We start from the raw sequence: 15,819 nt of genomic DNA on the forward strand, positions 1-15,819 counted from the left end.
TATTGTGAATGATTGATCTTGTGTTATTTAATGTATATAGAGGTGACCTTGTTATCTTTCATTGTAAGCCTACTGTATGTATGATGACTGACAAAAAGATACCCGTACAGGACATGAGTATAGAATTAGGCAGTGGTATAACTTGAAACTCATTGGCCCCAATGCAAATCCTCCAATGGAGCCCCCAATTATTGAAAATCTTTACTAGTATTAAACTTTTCATAAAAGCCAAAGACGACTTTTGGGCTTCTTAGGCTCCAGGGCCCACATGCGATTGCAGCCCCTACACCTATTGTAGTTATGTCCCTGGTATTAGGCTTAGTGGCCGATGTGCAAAGTGCAAGATTTTTTTCTTTTATTATGCTGTTGATATGATATGGAAATCTAAATTAAATAAAATTAACATAAAGCCATTATTTAAACAGTAGAATTTCCTGATGATATTCCCATTAAATAATGCTCTCTGTTTGCAGAAATTTTACCCATTAACGACCTTTGACCTATATTTACATGAAAGGTCATGTCCCTGCCTTTGAGGTAGGCTAAAAAAAATGTTTTCAAAAATATGAAAAAAAGACACAAAAGTTCAAATCACCCCCTTTTGCCCAATTAAACATAAAATAATTAAAAACATACAAAAAAAACATATTTAGTATCACTCCATTTGTAAAAGTCAGATCTACCAAAATATATAATAAATTAATCTGATTGGTAAGTGGTGTAACAAGAAAAAAATTCTAAACCCGAGAATTACCTTTTTTGGTCACAGCAACATTGCAATAAGAGGTAATCAAAACATTGTATCTACTCTTAAGATGGTATCAGTAAAAACATCAGATCAAGGCACAAAAAATAAGTCTTTACACAACCCCATGTCCTGAAAAATAAAAACATTATTGATCTCGGAAATGGAACATATGCAAAATGTTTTTTTTCTTACAAATTTCCAAAAAATGTTTCACCGCTTAGATTAAAAAAAAACTATACATGTTTGGTATCTGTATACTTGTATTGACCTAGAGAATCATATTGCCTGGTTAGTTTTAACCCTTTATCGACTGCCGATACGCCTTTTAACGGGGGCAGTTAAGGGTATTTATGCCTCAGCGCCACATTTTAACGATGCTTAGAAATAAGTATAGCGCCCCGCAGCATTGGAATTTCTCCCGGGTCTCAGCTACCGGGGGCAGCCGAGACCCCAGAGAACATAATTCGGGTTGGTTTTTACTGACTCCAGTGTTGAGATCGCTGATATTAATGGACAGCAAAAAAAGACGGATTTCCCTTTTAATTTCTCTCTCCACTGACCTGAATCACGATCATCATGAAACATACACCGGCTGTATGGTTTCAGCCAGCAATGTTTTACTCTGAAACACTGCTGCATTTAAACATGTCTTGAATAGTAGGTTGGTGCCATGCTGCTGTTAATTAAGTCTCTTTCTACGTGAGTACATACCGAGAGACTTGTTAGTCTAAGGGATTAATGTGGTTAGAATATGACTGAGCACCTGTCTCAGAATAGTCATCCAGAACATATAGGGGGTGACTCATCAAGATCAGCAATCCTCTCGCCAGGTTTGATGAGGAGTCATTTTGTAGTTGACTATCCTGATTCATTAGGGGGGTCAAGCCATAGTAGCATGGGCCTCTATGTATGCCTTGAATCAAATCTTACTCCAGTGCCTGTTGGAATAAGATTTGTGGTGTAGCGAATAGTGATGAGCGAGTGTACTCTTTGCTTGGGTTTTCCTGAGCACTCTCGGGTGACCTCCGAATATTTATGACTTCTTGGAGATTTAGTTTTCATCCCGGCAGCTGAATGATTTACAGCTACTAGCCTGCTTGATTACAAGTGGGGATTCCCTAGCAATCAGGCAACCCCCACATGTCCTCAGCCTGGCTGGTAGCTGAAAATCATTCAGCTGCCGCGATGAAAACTAAATCTCAGAGCAGTCATAATTACTCAGAGGTCACCTGAGCGTGCTTGGAAATACCCGAGCAAAGAGTACACTCGCTCATCACTAGTAGCAAATACCGACGATCATCATGAATTTAACAAGCGGGGTTAGCCACGCCTAGCCCCACCTCCTTCCAGCAACAGCTACGCCTATTTTGTTGGAGCTGTGGTACGATTGGTGTGAACATGCCAAAAGTCTTTTTTTTTTCCCCAACCTCATGTTTGATCAAAAAAATACAACCTTTCAAAGGTTTTTTTGCCGTGCAGGAGGAATCTGATGACTATTTCCCTTTAAAGTGAATACATTCTTTAAGCATCCTATGTCTAATATTTTAGGATTAGAGTTTATTGCTTAGTATATCCTTATTATACACCCTTTGGTGAGCATTCTGTTAATAATATGCAGGGTTGCATGGAATATTGTAGCGTCCGCCAGTGCTTTGCTTACTCAGCAGAATCTAGACCAGCAATTTTCCAGCAATGGGTTCTGGACAATGGGATATAGATAAACTGTATGATGTTGATTGATTAAAAAGGCCACAGAGAATTTGTATACCATGGAGTTTCTTATTATTAGGTTTTGAGACTGAAGAAAAACGATTGCTATTTTTAAAATCCTCTATTATATTCTATAAAATAGTTCTAAAGTGAGAACTTGTTTTGCCTACTAACAGCAGACAATGATTCGTGGTTAATTAAAAAGAAAATGTATATGTATAAGGTATCAATATAAGAATCAATATTCGGAATATTTAATTGATGCATATTCCGATGTCCATGTTTCTGAAAAGTGTTAAGAACTGGAAAAGAGTATGCAACACCTTAATGTTCGCCTCTGCTTTTTAATCATCAAGCAGCTTTGTGTATTGTGAAGAATGTGAGACAGAATAATCGGGGAAGGTTATACCAGGCAGTGTAACTCTACAGCGTGCCTGTAATGAGAGCTCATTGGGAATGCAGTCCTAGGCTGGTTCGGCATTAGGCATTCTCCTCATGTTTCACATAAATGCATCCTGTCCTCATGAGAGGATGGGCAGTGCGTTTGCCTTCCTCGTTCAAAGTGAATGATAGCGAAAGAAAGGAAATATAGCACATACGGAGCAGTCTTAACCGCTCCAAGAAAAGATCTTTTGGATCTTTTCTCCTTTATTGAAAGTAATCTAAATATATCGGGAGAGTTTTTTTCCTTTGCTCGACTTCTTGACTGCAGGATTCGATGAGTTACCTGATGGAAGGCAGCAGCACAGGATACCACCCGGAGATGGAGCTTACATCTCTGGATTTAGGATCTTCTCCACCTGTTGTCTGCTGCCTTGCCTGTGTGTAGGCACTGAAGATGGGAAGACTATTTTTGTTGCTAGCTGATATTTTCACAATTCGACTTTGACACCTTCTATCGCTCAGCAGTAGCTCTTAATTTGGACCATTGTATTTCCAAAATCAGTCTGAAAACTGAAGCTGTGACTTTGTCACAGTCCATGAACCTTTGTATTTAGAATGAATGGGAAGGGGAAGCAGAAGCAGAAGCAGCACCAGAGAGAGGAGCCAGAGAAGATCCTTGAATGTGAACTTGACATGTTTATCCACAATGTATTCAAAGAGAGCTGCCGAGTTCAGACACAGCTACCCCTCTCTCTGTGAGCTGCAGGCATCACTTTACCATTATCCTCTGGGGGGACACGCTACAAAAAGCAAGAGAAAGGTAAGATTTACAATTATTCTCCAGCGCTTTCATTTTTTTGTAGTCAGAGAGTGTGACAGTGCACATTTAAAAGGGAAGGAAGAGGCAATTTGTCAATGTGACAGTAATGGCATTTGCTCCTACAGGTAAATAAACAATGTTAATATTGTCTCCATGATGAAACCTTGCACCGTTAAAAAGTATTACGCTTCTTCGTCAATCAGATATCTGTGCCGCTTGTTTGCATGCTGGTTTTCAATATGTCATGGTGAGTTAGTAAGATGCAGAAGATAGGCATAATGTTATAGTTGGCACTCTGTAAAATATTGTGTGCTTTTCTACAGGTATAAATCTTTTGTATGATCTTATCTCAAAGAGATACGGTGTAAGCTCTGAGACAGTCACTCAAAATTGTACTAAAATGTTTTTTGTAGAATGATGGTCTTCTCAAAGGAGATGAGCAATATATACTGTGTATGATGAGACTGATATGGGTTAGAGTAAATCTCGACTAGATAAGTGGGTGGTCTTCTCAAAGGATATGAGTAGTATACCCTGTGTCTGATAGTACTGAAATGAGTTACAGAAAATCTGGACAAGATAAGTGGGAGGTCTTCTCAAAGATGATGAGCAATATATATTCGTTATGATGATACTGATATGAGTTACAGTAAATCTTGACTACATTAGTGAGTTGTCTTCTCAATGGAGATGAGCAGTATATACTGTGTATGATGGTACTGACATGGGTTGCAGCAAATCTGGACTAGATAAGCAGGTGGTCTTTTTAAAGGCGATGAGCAGCATACAGTGGTTGTTATGGTATCTACCATGATTTCAGTAAAGCTGGACTACATAAGTGGGTTGTTTTCTCAAAGGAGGTGAGCGGCATATACTGTATATGATGGGTCTGACATGGGATACAGTAAATCTGGACTAGATAAGCAGGCAGTCTTCTCAAAGGAGATGAGCAATATATACTGTATGTGATGGTACTGACATGGGTTGCAGTAAATCTGGACTAGATAAGCAGGTGGTCTTCTCAAAGGAGACGAGCAGTATATACTGTGTATGATGGGACTGGCATGGGTTACAGTAAATCTGGACTAGATAAGCAGGTGGTCTTCTCAATGGAGATGAGCAGTATATACTGTGTATGATGGTACTGACATGGGTTGCAGTAAGTCTGGACTAGATAAGTGGGTGGTTTTCTCAAAGGAGGTGAGCAGCATATACTGTATATGATGGGTCTGACATGGGATACAGTAAATCTAGACTAGATAAGCAGGTGGTCTTCTCAAAGGAGATGAGCAGTATATACTGTGTATGATGGGTCTGACATGGGATACAGTAAATCTGGACTAGATAAGCAGGTGGTCTTCTCAAAGGAGGTGAGCAGCGTATACTGTATATGATGGGTCGGACATGGGATACAGTAAATCTGGACTAGATAAGCAGGTGGTCTTCTCAAAGGAGGTGAGCAGCGTATACTGTATATGATGGGTCGGACATGGGATACAGTAAATCTGGACTAGATAAGCAGGTGGTCTTCTCAAAGGAGACGAGCAGTATATACTGTGTATGATGGGACTGACATGGGTTGCAGTAAATCTGGACTAGATAAGTGGGTGGTCTTTTGATTATCTCCACTGTATAATGATACAGAAATATGGAGTGCTAAAACATAGTTAAATAGCCGGGTGTTGCTGCTCTCACTTTAAGTATATCCCTTTTATAATGTATATGGTCTAAGCCTCTATTCTGGAAAATGAAAGGCGCAGAACAGGCACAAGACAAATAGTCCTGGGTTATAGATCTCAGAATACAGTGATGAATTATTCCAATCGCTTTTTACTGGCTGCTTATGCAGCGCTGAACATTTCCTTACTAGCAGAATATGAGTTTCTTGACATATAAGTTGATGAGAGCAGTTTATCAAAATAGTAGTTATTTCTTCCCCATGACATTATGAAATGCATTTTAGCGGAAATCTAATGTTCATCATGATAAAATTCTGGCAAAGCGCTAATGGCTAATGTTGTGCTATCCTTCATATCATTGTCAGCTTGGTCTACGTGTTCTGAGAATGTATGTGTGATAAAAGTCTCTAGAACTGTTAGTGTGTAGCATAGGTGTTGTATCTCAACCTAAAATGTGTCTGTAGTGTATGGAGAACGTCCATAACTCTTACCACGAGTCACAGCCCTCTCCTTCTCTGTAATCAACAGTTTATACTGAATATCATGGGTTTTATTGGCTTTTTAAAGCTCAAACTACAAGCGTGTTAGTTGTGTACCGATGTGAATGGCTCTAGAATGTGCTGAATCATAAGCCTCATTGTTGATGGGACTTGTGGCAGTGTACAGTATTTAACTATTTCATCTCTCAGACTTGTGAAAATATTGCAAGAATTGTTAGCTGCTTGTGAAATAACATCACAAAATGTGTATTTGTATATATTTCAATGCTGTTTTGGTGGGTCAGCTTTTCAGAACGTTGATTCATGGTATGAAATTGATACCTTTTTATCATAGACTGTTCCTCAGTAACTCACACATTGGTATGCAATAGTTAAGTTCATATTTGTAAGGAGTAAAGGGCCAAGAACTTTAGTTTTATGGAGAATAATGTCACAGTTTTTTTTCTGATTATTAATAATCATACAACCATAGCTCCCAATCATCCTGGATTCAGTGGGACTGTCCCGAATTGAGGGATCAGTCCCACCACATCAGGACTTTATCCCCACTTCTATTACTCACCTCTCTCCAACGTCTTGATTCTACATGACCAGAAGCCATCTTCAGAAGTTCCGGTCATACGCAGTGCGTCTCTGAAGCCAGGAAGTGTACACCTGCTTCAGAGATGCATTCATGCTGCCGAAATGAGCAGCACGCATGCGCTAGATTTGTATGAGCTGGCGATGACACCGCTCATTCAAATTTTGTTATCACACGCCTGTGGGCGTGATAATATGTAAAGAGGGCTGATTAGTCTGGGGCAACTAATGCCTCATCGTCTAGTCAAAGCCTTTATTAGCATAGGAAACCGGGACATTGTAAATGCTTCTTTAAAACATTTATCTACTGAATTACATTATACTCGTACAAGGCGGCTGGTTAGGCAGGGAGTCTCATCATACATATGTGAATGCTGCTGGGTTGGAGGGCATGGGGGACCTGACAGGAGAGGGTAATGGAAGCTTGTGCTTGTTTGAATTGGCAATCACCTCTTTGAAATGCTTCTCTCAGTGACTGACAGCAATATTTAAATGATAAGACAGCAGTAACAGGGCAAGGTACAGTTGCTGCTGTTTCGGGCAGGTACTGGCTGTGTAATGATGGCAGCTTCTGCTGGGTATGATGTGGGTTCAGCTCCTAGCACATACTATTATGTCTTAGGCTATGTGCACAGGTCAGGATTTCTTGCAGAAATTTCCTGAACAAAACCAGCATTTTCTGCAAGAAATCCGCATGCGTTTCTTTCGCGTTTTTCTCGCTTTTTTTGCACATTTTTTTGCGGATTTTTTACGTTTTTTTCTGGAGGTTCCCAATGCAATAATATAGTGGGAAATCCGCAAAAAATCTGCAAAATTAATGAACATGCTGTGTTTTTTACCGCGCTGCGTTTTTTTCACGGAAAAAACGCAACATATGCATAAAAATTGCGGAATGCCGTCTAAATGATGGGATGCATATGTCTGCATTTTTTAAGCATTTTTATCGTGTTTTTATAGTTAAAAACACGAAAAAAATTCGAAAAATCCTGAAAGTGTGCACATAGCCTTAGGATGCAAATGGCTTATATTTATTTGAAGAGTTTTAACAGTTGTGGCTCATTCAGATGACTTTATTGTATATTCGGTCCGTGTGTTGTTCTTTGACCACGGCAGCACAATGACCGTGCATATATTCAGTCATCTGAGTCAGCCAGTGCACGTGTACCATTTGTTATACGGATCGATGTGTGAAAACAATCGCAGCATGTACCAGTCTGGTCTGTGTATAGAGCAGGCTAGTGTATGTGAGCAGTAGGCAGCAGTTGTGCACGTTTACTATTCACACCGAGCCAGTCACATCTGAGGTTTGCTGACATGGCTGATCTTCTGTTAGGGAACCACTGCTGACAAGTGCAACATGTCTATTAACAAACATTTTTATTTTGTAAAGCAGAAGTCTGTGGTCTTGGTCTGCAGCTTCCTGTTCTGAGATGTAACTTCAGGTCACATAAGACACTTGTTCTTCCTCCTCCCCACTAATGTAGTGCTCATTTGGCAGAATGTGTGATTGACAGAGAATGAGACCCCTGTGTCACTGTGTACAATGCCTGTAACTATAAGGGGCCCTCTACAGAATCCGTGTAGTGGCTATGGGTAGTAATTACACTGAACCACCAAACACTAGTATCTCTCCCTCCCAATCAACCCCTTTCCTCTTCCCTCTCGCCTTGTGGAGATCCACATGAGAGGAGTCTGCATGCTGTGACGTCTGGCATCTGCTGCACTCTACTCATGGGCAGTCCGGCTTTTTTTGTTGATCTGGCTCTCCTGGCTCCCCTCACCAAAAAGAGATGGCTCTTTTGGATCCTAAATGGATACTAAATGTGTTCACAATAGGTGAACACATACTTAAGCTGGCATTAATGCATCCAAAATGCCACAAACCCATGGTAGAAACTCCACCTACGTGCTGTTAATTAATTAAATTGATGAGTGGGTGGAGTTTGGTTTAGTTTGACAGAGTTATGTCCAACAAACTGTTATGCCCAGTGTGAGCTATTCAGAGAATTTTGTGGCTCTCACTGGGATGCTGGCTCTCATCGCTCACAGCAGGGAGCCATCTTTTTGTACCGGATTATTTCACAAATGACCCATCACTATTGCACCAAGAGCACCCCTTCCCCTCTTAGTCGGACAGATGAGAAGAGAGAGTGTCCCATACACTATGTGACTCTATCCCTGCTGGGAATCTCCAGCATCACAGATCCAGCAGCAGCATCAAAAATAGAAGAGGAAGGAGGCTCCATACAGCGTCTTTCAGCAGAGCAGCTCGCCCCTCTCTGGTTGGAAGTGACTCAGATACAGCCCCTTACTCTCCACTTCGTTTTGATACTGCTGCCTGCTCTAGGATAGATCATGAAGTACCAGCTGATGATCAGGCCCTCTCCCCTCCGGGGCCCCTGTCCAGCTACACCAGTGGTATGTCCACCCCTTTGTTCTTTGTACTTCTATATATTTATCCATGTTAAGATTTTTAAGCTACATAAGCTCAATATTTCCAACTCATTGTGAGAGATCATCTATCTTATTCTTTAAGGCAGGTGCAGAGGACTGTTTTCTCTCCATCTGAGAAAATCGGTCCAATTATGCTAATCAGACTGTGATCAGACTTTGATCTGAGTGAGATCCAATTTTCTTGGAGGTGGAAAGAAAAAAAAAGGTTCTGCACCACGTCATTCCATGGAAATCGGACACATAGACATGAATGGGCAACTGCCATCTGATTCTCAGAGGCAAATCATACATGCTGCCATTTTCTTCTGACCACTTGGTTGGTGGAAAACAAATCGGACATGTAAACAGCCCCTTCGAATAACATGGGTATGAGTGCTATCAGGCAAAGCCATGGATAGCACTTGTCTGATTCGTGTGCCAAGTCCTTACTCTGATTTCACATTCTCAAACCCATCTGCGCTATATCATTTCACAATTTGCAACCCAATACTACATCCCATAGTCAAGTTGAGGGGGCAGTTTTGCAGTTTCAATTCTTGCTTTTCAGCTACCTCATGACATTGGGTGCTGCTGCTCAGTTTACTGAGTACCAGTATTCTTAAGTCCATGTTGTTCTTTATGAGATTTCCAGCTCATGAATGTCTTATTTAATTGTATTACATCTTCTGCTCATACTGTCTCATGGCATTTCTGCTTATTTCTATTCAATGGACCTACTTTTTACCTGTAGATAAGTCACCAGCACACAGGTGCATGGTTGACTACAGATGTGCTAAAGAACCGTGACTTCTAAGGAGTAATAATATAATAATAATTTTATTTATATAGCGCCAACATATTCCGCAGCGCTTTACAACTTATAGAGGGGACTTATACAGACAACAGACATTACAGCATAACAGAAATCACAGTTCAAAACAGATACCAGGAGGAATGAGGGCCCTGCTGCTCGCAAGCTTACAATCTATGAGGAAAAGGGGAGACACGAGAGGTGGATGGTAACAATTGCTTTAGTTATTTGGACCAGCCATAGTGTAAGGCTCGGGTGTTCATGTAAAGCTGCATGGACCAGTTAACTGCCTAAGTATGTAACAGTACAGACACAGAGGCTATTAACTGCATAAAGTGTATGAGAACATGATGGAGGAACGTGATTATGTTGTAGTTTTTTATTAATAGGCCACACAGGGATAGTTAGGTTAATGCGTTGAGGCGGTAGGCCAATCTGAACAAATGAGTTTTTAGTGCACGCTTAAAACTGTGGGGATTGGGGATTAATTGTATTAACCTAGGTAGTGCATTCCAAAGAATCGGCGCCGCACGTGTAAAGTCTTGGAGACGGGAGTGGGAGGTTCTGATTATTGAGGATGCTAACCTGAGGTCATTAGCAGAGCGGAGGGCACGGGTAGGTTGGTAGACTGAGACCAGAGAGGAGATGTAGGGTGGTGCTGAGCCATGGAGTGCTTTGTGGATGAGGGTAGTAGTTTTGTACTGGATTCTGGATTGGATGGGTAGCCAGTGTAATGACTGGCACAAGGTAGAGGCATCGGTGTAACGGTTGGCGAGGAATATGATCCTGGCAGCAGCATTCAGGACAGATTGGAGCGGGGAGAGTCTGGTAAAAGGTAGGCCAATTAGTAGAGAGTTACAATAGTCCAGACGAGAATGAATAAGTGAGACAGTAAGAGTTTTTGCAGAGTCGAAAGTAAGAAAAGGGCGAATTCTGGAAATGTTTTTGAGATGCAGATAAGAAGAGCGAGCCAGTGATCGGATGTGGGGGGTGAATGAAAGCTCGGAATCAAGGATGACTCCAAGGCAGCGGGCATGTTGCTTTGGAGTAATGGTGGAACCGCACACAGAGATGGCAATGTCGGGCAAAGGTAGGTTTGTAGAGGGAGAGAACACGAGGAGTTCAGTTTTTGACAGGTTCAGTTTCAGATAGAGGGAGGACATGATGTTAGAGACAGCGGTAAGACAATCACTGGTGTTTTCTAAAAAGGTCGGCGTGATAACAGGAGAAGAGGTATATAATGTGTTCCTATTAAATCATAGCAAGCAGAGACCTTGAGAATCAGGGGGAATTTATATAGCAAAATGTATAGGAAAATTGTTTAACACTTTATTATTAAAGTTGATTATGTATGTAATAGTGTATTATTATTCCAATGTACACTCACCGGCCACTTTATTAGGTACACCATGCTAGTAACGGGTTGGACCCCTTTTGCCTTCAGAACTGCCTCAATTCTTCGTGGCATAGATTCAACAAGGTGCTGGAAGCATTCCTCAGAGATTTTGGTCCATATTGACATGATGGCATCACACAGTTGCCGCAGATGTGTCGGCTGCACATCCCAAAGATGCTCCATACAAGGCAGGATGGATCCATGCTTTCATGTTGTTTACGCCAAATTCTGACCCTACCATCCGAATGTCGCAGCAGAAATCGAGACTCATCAGACCAAGCAACGTTTTTCCAATCTTCTACTGTCCAATTTCGATGAGCTTGTACAAATTGTAGCCTCAGTTTCCTGTTCTTAGCTGAAAGGAGTGGTACCCGGTGTGGTCTTCTGCTGCTGTAGCCCATCTGCCTCAAAGTTCGACGCACTGTGCGTTCAGAGATGCTCTTAGGCCTACCTTGGTTGTAACGGGTGGCGATTTGAGTCACTGTTGCCTTTCTATCAGCTCGAACCAGTCTGCCCATTCTCCTCTGACCTCTGGCATCAACAAGGCATTTCCGCCCACAGAACTGCCGCTCACTGGATTTTTTTTCTTTTTCGGACCATTCTCTGTAAACCCTAGAGATGGTTGTGCGTGAAAATCCCAGTAGATCAGCAGTTTCTGAACTACTCAGACCAGCCCTTCTGGCACCAACAACCATGGCACGTTCAAAGGCACTCAAATCACCTTTCTTCCCCATACTGATGCTCGGTTTGAACTGCAGGAGATTGTCTTGACCATGTCTACATGCCTAAATGCACTGAGTTGCCGCCATGTGATTGGCTGATTAGAAATTAAGTGGTAACAAGAAGTTGGACAGGTGTACCTAATAAAGTGGCCAGTGAGTGTATATTGTTTAAAAGGAAAGGTGTTTTGGAGACAATCCCTTTAAACCTTGTACTTTGTGATAAAGTAAATGTTCATATACACTGCACACTATACATAAATTTATAAATAAAACTATAACACCATTAACAATAATAGTAATAAAAATGTTACTCTTTTTTTAGCTGAGCAAGGCAGAATATTATGTCGTTCTTTGTTTTTTAGTGAAGCAAAGTTAGAGTAGACATAGTACAGTTATAAAGTTATCAAATGCATTCCTGTCATAGACGGCTCTCAGAATGTGATATAGTATTTTTAGACTCAGTCAATATCTTATTGGACAGGAACAGAAGCAAAATACTTAGTCAAGGCATACTGAATCTCAGATAGTCCAACACAATCCATAAAAGTCTACAGCAGAGTGGCAGTGTGCATAAGCCTTCCCATAATCCACAAAACTAATGTTCTCCTGCCTTACAAGCCTACTACTATACCTCAGACGTTTTTTCTACATCATGCCAATCCTATTACAAATATTCTGCCATTTTAGCTGACTCTGTCAATCTAGAAGAGATTTAGAAAAATTTGTGGATGACTCCAAATAACAATATGAATTTGACCACTGTTTTGAATCTCTGGCAATCCAGAAGATAAACCAGAGATTTTCCATTATCATTTTTTTATTAGCTTTAAATTAGCTTTATTCTATTTCATCTTTTCACATCCAGTCAAAGGAAACACACATTTTTACGACTTAAATAATAACTAATAATTCAAAATTTAAGGAAGTAAGTCTTGACTGTTATAGAGGTCAAGCAAGAAGAAAGTAAGACTCTTTTTGGGTTACTGGTAAAATGTGAACTGTAGTAGTTACAGCTTTCTTTCTAGATTAGACACATTCCTCCTTATACATCTAAGCTTTCATGCTTTTGCAAAGAACACATAAAAGGTCTGCTCTGAAAAGCAGACAACTTTGGGAAGTGACCTACAGTGTATTTCAAATATTTGAAGAGCAAAGATTTTAAAAGTCTTCTAGGACTATTGTATGATTTTATTTTGAGCTGTAACAGCATCAGTTATATTTAATTCCCCTGCAGCGAAAAACTTTGAATAGTTCACTGTGGAATAAGCACATTCTCTAATTTCCCAATATCATTTCTATTAGCATTTCATATAATAAGGTTCCAAAGTTCTGATCTTTGTGACCACAGTTGATGTAAGTTGAATGATTGGTTTCTTGCATCTCATCAATATTGGTAAGTTACGTCAATATATGAATAATACCAATCTATGAATGATGAAAGTCACCTTTTACTTCAACCCATAATTCTCTATTTAATTTAGCACTTGGGGACTAAATTTCTTAACAATAGCTTTATTTAATATTATGTGTTAGGGATTCACCTGGTGCGGTTGATTCATTAAACCATTAATCAAGGTGAGCAACATAGATCGAAAGTGTTGATGCAGAAGAGCTGGACCAGCTAAATGGCATTGCAACAGTTAGACCAAGTAGAGCTCTATAAGCCGGATGACCTGAGAAAGTTCTAGATGCAGTAGAGCCAAGTACACTGACATCACTACGTTTGAGTAGAGAAGAGTTGGCAAGCAGGTGATTTGATGAAACAGAGTTAAAATGGTGTACAGAAACTTGATTCAGCAGTGAGGAATAAGCAATCGGGCACCTTGTAGTATAAGAACTGGATGTGTGGATAGCACTGACAAACTATAAAGCTGAGTAGAAAATCAGGCACCCTGCTGTTGAACAGTTGGATGTGCAGGTAGCACCCAGGTGCAGCTGAGTAGACAATTAGGCATCTTACTGTAGCAGAGAAATATTAGAAGTGAGGCTAAATTCCTGGAAAACCTATGCTTGCAGTGTGCCCTTGCTATCTGACTACTCTGGAAGTGTGCAGCTACCTAGCAGGCCTTAAAAGGATTTGGATGATGACATCAGAGGTGTGCTCTGAGGTACCAGAGTAACTTACATATACTAGCACAAAAGCTGCCAGCCACCAGACAAGGAGGGAGCAAAGCCCAGAGCTGGAGCCTGGACAGGTAACACCATTTCTTAATCATTGTATTAAGTCTGAAAAACTTCCAAACATTTCTGTAAAAAACAAGGTTCTTCTACATGTAAATGGCATAAATTAGTGAAAAGCTTCTGCAATCACTGAAAAAGGATATCATGGTCAGAAGAATTGAAGGAACAAGCAACTCAATGGCTTGATACAGTCAAGATACCAGTTGAGAAGACCCCAGTGAACCTATCTAGGCTTGCACAAGATTGATCATCCTACAGATTGTTCATCAATCAAGTCACCATGTCTCAAGAACTAGCCGAGGGCTGATAAATAAAATAATAATAAACTACTGCAGAAATGTTCACGCACCCATCCCTCTCTCCTGCTATCTCTAACACCGAGACAAGATAGGGGAAAGCTGTGAGTCATAGGAAGCAGGAACTTTGTAGGATTTGTATTATTACGTTAAATAAAAATCTTACAGACGTCTGCTGCAGCAAAATAGTAGAACAATTTTAATGAACAATAAAAATATATCTCTGTGAAGATATGCATAGCCTTTAAGAGTAAATTTTCTGCGCACTAAGATGTACAGTATAAAGAAAAAATAGTCTAATACAGATTTACGGAATATATATGTATATATAGCCACTTCCCCATTACTGTCATGAGAGCCCAAGCTTCCCAACAGAAAGCACCTTGGGCTGCTTTCCCTTTTAAGCAGTATACTTACACCCAGCTGCTTCCACTTTACCCCATGAAGAATTCTTGCATGAAGCACTCTTACCACACTATCGCATCGTGCTTTAACTCCCCTCTAAACAATAGTACTTTCCTATCTCCATATTGTTAAAACAGTCCCCCATCCTGCCATTATATATGAATCCAAAACTGCTTTTCTGTCCAGGGTTGCTCACAAAAGTCACCATCTAGAGACTTTGTCTACCTTTTGCTAATGCACCAACATAGACCAGCGACCAACATGTGGTTCTCAAGACACAGTTTAGGGTTCCACACCTTATTTACTCTATAACCGTCCACCTATCTACTCTATGAAACTCATGTACTGTGGTGCCGCAGCTCATTTTCATTTTTGCGCTTCTGTTTTTCGCTCTCCTTCTTCCCAGAGCAATATTTTTTTATTTTTCTGTCAATATGGCTGTGAAGGCTTGTTTATTGAGGGATAAGTTGTACTATTAACCCCTTCACCCCCAAGGGTGGTTTGCACGTTAATGACCAGGCCAATTTTTACAATTCTGACCACTGTCCCTTTATGAGGTTATAATAACCCTGGAACGCTTCAACGGATCCTGGTGATTCTGACAATGTTTTCTCGTGACATATTGTACTTCATGATAGTGGTAAAATTTCTTTGATATTACCTGCGTTTATTTGTGAAAAAAACGGAACTTTGGCGAAAATTTTGAAAATTTAGCAATTTTCCAAATTTGAATTTTTATGCAATTAAATCACAGTGATATGTCACACAAAATACTTAATTAGTAACATTTCCCACATGTCTACTTTACATCAGCACAATTTTGGAACCAACATTTTTTTTTGTTAGGGAGTTATAAGGGTTAAGAGTTGACCAGCAATTTCTCATTTTTACAACACCATTTTTTTTAGGGACCACATCTCATTTGAAGTCATTTTGAGGGGTCTATATGATAGAAAATACCCAAGTGTGACACCATTCTAAAAACTGCACCCCTCAAGGTGCTCAAAACCACATTCAAGAAGTTTATTAACCCTTCAGGTGTTTCACAGGAATTTTTGGAATGTTTAAATAAAAATTTTACTTTTTTCACACAAAATTTTCTTTAGCTCCAATTTGTTTTATTTTACCAAGGGTAACAGGAGAAAATGGACCCCA

The 15,819-nt window shown here is 40.2% G+C and overlaps 1 protein-coding gene across 4 annotated transcripts in view; it reads left to right on the forward strand.

The window, feature by feature from the left end:
- The window catches only part of FRMPD4 (FERM and PDZ domain containing 4), a 739,093-nt gene that overhangs the window by 227,543 nt on the left and 495,731 nt on the right, over positions 1 to 15,819 (forward strand). Inside the window, exon 1 of one of the 4 annotated variants that reach the window (XM_077296711.1) lies at positions 2,847 to 3,662. The exons of the other annotated variants lie outside the window; for them this stretch is intronic. The gene's annotated coding sequence lies outside the window, so the exon portion shown is untranslated. Of the gene's footprint in view, positions 1 to 2,846; positions 3,663 to 15,819 lie in introns of those variants that run through there. 4 annotated transcript variants of the gene reach the window in all.

This window comes from Ranitomeya variabilis, chromosome 3 (assembly GCF_051348905.1).
Source record: "Ranitomeya variabilis isolate aRanVar5 chromosome 3, aRanVar5.hap1, whole genome shotgun sequence".
Lineage (NCBI taxonomy): Eukaryota > Metazoa > Chordata > Amphibia > Anura > Dendrobatidae > Ranitomeya > Ranitomeya variabilis.